The 4,182-nt window shown below is 42.7% G+C and overlaps 1 non-coding gene across 1 annotated transcript; it reads right to left on the reverse strand.

Annotated features, from left to right (window-relative positions):
• Positions 1 to 2,524: 2,524 nt before the first annotated feature.
• On the reverse strand, positions 2,525 to 2,631 carry LOC138377645 (U6 spliceosomal RNA). Its single transcript, XR_011231812.1, has one exon. It is a non-coding gene; the product is annotated as a U6 spliceosomal RNA (small nuclear RNA).
• Between the last annotated feature and the right edge of the window lie 1,551 nt (positions 2,632 to 4,182).

The raw sequence follows: 4,182 nt of genomic DNA on the forward strand, positions 1-4,182 counted from the left end.
TTCTGAAAGACATATGTAGGCTCCAATCTGTCCTTTGGTTCCAGCTTTGTGCTCATGGTTTCAGTTTGTCCCTGCTGTCTCTTGCTTCATACCCATCTTTGTCCTTGCCCCTAAAGGACCTGCCCTGCAGACTTCAGGCCCCAGGATGAGCCCTCCACAGACTGTTTAGCCAGCTCCCAAGATTGTTTAGTGCCTGTGATAATCCCTCTTATATCTTGCTCGTATTACATATCACAAACCCTGACTAATACACAGGCACAGAGAGAGGACACCCCACCTAAGAACAGACAATAGATAAGCCAACAGGGTCCCAGGAACTGGGCCAGAGAGAGGAAAAAAAAAATGCTGGACACTCAAGGTATCCTGGGGATACCAGTTTTCAGGAGAAGGTCAACCAAAGTACAGCAACCCTGACCCTGTGTACCATCCTCAACACAGGGTTATACAAACACCACCAGTTGCAAGAGTGACTTATCTGCAAGAGTGACAGTGTCTGCATTTGGTGGAAGGATGCTGGAACAAGCCTGCCTGATTTGAGGCCCAGCTCCCCCACTTAACCAGCTGGGGATCCCTGGGCACATTGCTTAACCTCCCTTTGCCTCAGTTTGTTCACATGCAAGGTGGAGATAATAGTATCTACCTAAAGGTTGTTGAGAAATTTACGTGAGTTTATATAAAGCATCTAGAATAGTCCTCAGCACTTAGTAAGCACTATTTAAATTTCTCATATTTATTTATTTATAAGAGGTGTTCACAGTTACAGGTAACTCAGGTTTTACCTCTGTCCCTTGGAGAGCACCTCTCCCCTCCTTCACCCCCACAATTTGCCCCCAGAATTGCCCTCATCTCCCTTGTAAGCATTCTCCTTCTCATCTCCCACCTCTCCCCCACCCAAAGCTCTGCATCAGCCTTCAGGGAGGGAGTCTTTCCAGCAGCATGCCAGCCCTTTCCTAGGTCTTCTCTGTCCTGAGCTCACCTATGGAAACCAGTTGTCAGCATCTAAAACCCAAGGTGCAAATGATCCTATGAGGTCTGAGTGGTCATGGCTGGGGATGTGGGGAAAGCAGTGATGGTAGCGTTTTCTTGCACTTATCGCTCACTTATTGAGCATCCACTGTGTACCATGCAGCTCACTAGGCACGTTATATGTAATGCTTCATTCAGTCTTCCCAATGGACAATACCACCTTCATTTCACAGGAGAGGTAGTTGAAGCTAAGAGAGGTTAGAAAACTGCCCAAGGTCACACAGCCAAAGAGTCTTCAGGCCAGGATAGGAAACCAGGTTCGTGTGGGCTGCACAGCCCTAGCCAGCACTTTCCACTATAGAACCTGCCCTTTGGTTTCCTAGTCATTGTTAGAAAATCTTGCAAGGTGTATGCACTGCTTTAGGGACAGGAGAGGAGGGAAGCCGAGTGAGTCTTTTACCTGCAGGTGCTAAGGAGAGAAGCAGAGAAACAGAGAAGTGTTAGTTTCCTTGGGCTGTTGTAACAAGTTCCACAAATTCAGTGGCTTAAAACAACAGAGATGTATTGTTTCCCAGTCCTGGAAGCTAGAAGTCCAAAATCGAGGTATCAGCAGGACCATGCTCTCTTTGAAGGCTCTAGGGGAGAATCTTTCCTGGCCTTTTCTAACTTCTGGTGATTGCTGGCAATCCTCGGCATTCCTTGGCTTGTAAACGCACCGTTCCAATCTCTGCCTCCATCTTCACATCTCCTTCTCTCCTGTGTGTCTCTGTTTCCAAAGTTCCCTCTTATTATAAGGACACTAGCCTTAGGGCACACCCTAATCCATTATGAGCGCATTTTAATTAGGGGTTAGGACTTGAAAATATCTTTTTGGGGGGACACAATTCAACTTACAACATGTTATATTTGTATGGATAAAATACAATACCTCTGTGGTAAGTAAGGATCACTTAATAAATGGCAGCAATTATCGGTATTATTAATATAACAATAGATGGTCATAGCTCTATTTGACTTAGAATGGTTGAGGAATTCTACATGACAAAAGCAAATGAATGCCAGGAAACTGGATGAAACAGAGAACCCAGCATCTTTCAACATAAATTAGAGGCCTGTAAGAAACTTGACTTGCAGTCAAAAGCTTAAATTTAAGTTCTGCAACTTCCTGCTTGGGGAAGTTGTTTAACCTTAACCAGAGAGATTAAATCCCAGCACTTCCTTCATCTTTTCTGTAGTCTTGGGTGGCTGGATCAGATGCTCTTTGCATACCTTTCCAGCTCTATTTTTCTATGATTCTCTTGTCTATTTCAAATTATCCCAATTTGGTCAGAAGAAACTAAAAATTTTGAAATTTTAAAAAAGCTCTTGCAAAAGGAAAGTTGAATTTGAAAAGCAGTAAAGATGTCTTTGCAATGATTTGGACAAAGATGCAGGAGACAATAAGTTTTTTAAAACTACATGTTACATCCTAAACTGCACTTCTGAGTCAAAGCTGAAGAATGGTATGGGGGAGATGTAGAAGTCTCCACGCCAATCCTTTTTTTTTTTTTAATTAAAAAAAAATATGGAACGCTTCACGAATTTGCGTGTCATCCTTGCGCAGGGGCCATGCTAATCTTCTCTGTATCGTTCCAATTTTAGTATATGTGCCGCCGAAGCGAGCACCATGCCAATCCTTGATTCGTATTGGCCTTCAAATACCTAACCTATAGCCCCAATTATAATTTGTGACAGAACTTCTTGCATATGTAGAGCTGAAGAACCAATACAGACCTTCAGTTTCTACTTGTGCAATTCTAGTTCTATGTGTCTGTTTTCCACAGTGAGCAAATGTAGTAGTTATTAAAGGCTATTCACTAAATATTTGCAACTCTCTACCTTTGAGGCACCTGGTGGGATTGGAATCCCCGACTCCTATTGAATGGATTATGTAGCTTTTTTTAGGTCAATGAAATTTGAGCAGAAATGATGTGTGACCCTTCTAGATAAAAAGCAGTGGGTAATTCACCGTGTCCTCCTTCCCAATGTCTTGGTAACCAAGGAAGCAGAAGCTGAGAGGAAACAACTGTCAGCCTGGGCCCTGAGTCTCTGCTGATGCTCCTCGGACATGTAGCAAAAGTAAGAAATCAACTTGAGTCACTGAGATTTGGGGGTTGTTTGTTACTGTGGCATAAGCCATCCTACCCTGGCTGACACAGCATATGTTTTCTTTATAATAAAAAAGAAGTTTAAAAAAATTCAATTCTCTAGCAAACCAATGCATTTCTATACTTTAGGAGCAAAGGGATTATGCTTTTTGTCCAGCAATTTTATTTCCCTTGGTAATTTAACTTGCAAATTGATTTCCTGTCCTCACATGTTCCCTGAGGCCTTAAAGTTAGATCTCTGCCCACCCTTCCTTCATTCACATACTCAAGTCAGTTAGAGCAGAAACCAAGTTCCCTGGGGAAGATGTGGAGAGTCACAGCTTTGGGTAGCTTAGCCAAAAATCCAGGCAGAGCTTCTGGTTATAACTAAACCTGGCCTGTCCTTGTCCTCCTTCCCTCATTCATTCAACAAATATCTATCCACTGCCTACTCTGTGCCAGGCGCCGTGCAAGGCCCTGGGGAAAGGGCTGCTAAAAGCTGTGGATCCTGCCCTCAAGGCCTGCCTGGCCACCCCTCCCTTCCCTGGCCCCTGTAGCCTCTCCCACCCCTGGCCCTCACAATTTTCCTGCCAACTTTCGTTAGGAGTCAGTTGAGCCCAAATCAGAAACTGCAGGTACCAGATTTTTAAATCTCAGAGTCTTTAGACAACTTATACTACAATGTTTTTCAAATTGGTTTCCGTAACTATTTACTTGGGCAGCTAAGAATGTGTTCAGATTGGGAACATATTATCTCAAGAAATTAAAGAAAATCTATAAAGCTTTTAGTTGTGTATTATTACTAAAATATATACCATATCTTTATAAGATAAAATAGAAATAGAACCAAAGTAGAAATCATAACTGCAGAGTGATTACTTCATCTTGACATTAGTTGCAGTATTTCTTTTCTTTTCTTTTCTTTTCACTGATCACTGGAAAATGCAATAGGTGCAATATTTCTTAAAACGAGATCTGCAGATCCTGGGGTGGGGACATATTTTGGGGGCACTATGCATTTTCCAGTTTGAGAAACACCAACATAGGGTAGTAGAACTTAAAGCTAGCTTCCCATAGAGACGTATGAGGA

The sequence above is a fragment of the Eulemur rufifrons genome, chromosome 29, assembly GCF_041146395.1.
Source record: "Eulemur rufifrons isolate Redbay chromosome 29, OSU_ERuf_1, whole genome shotgun sequence".
Taxonomy (NCBI): domain Eukaryota; kingdom Metazoa; phylum Chordata; class Mammalia; order Primates; family Lemuridae; genus Eulemur; species Eulemur rufifrons.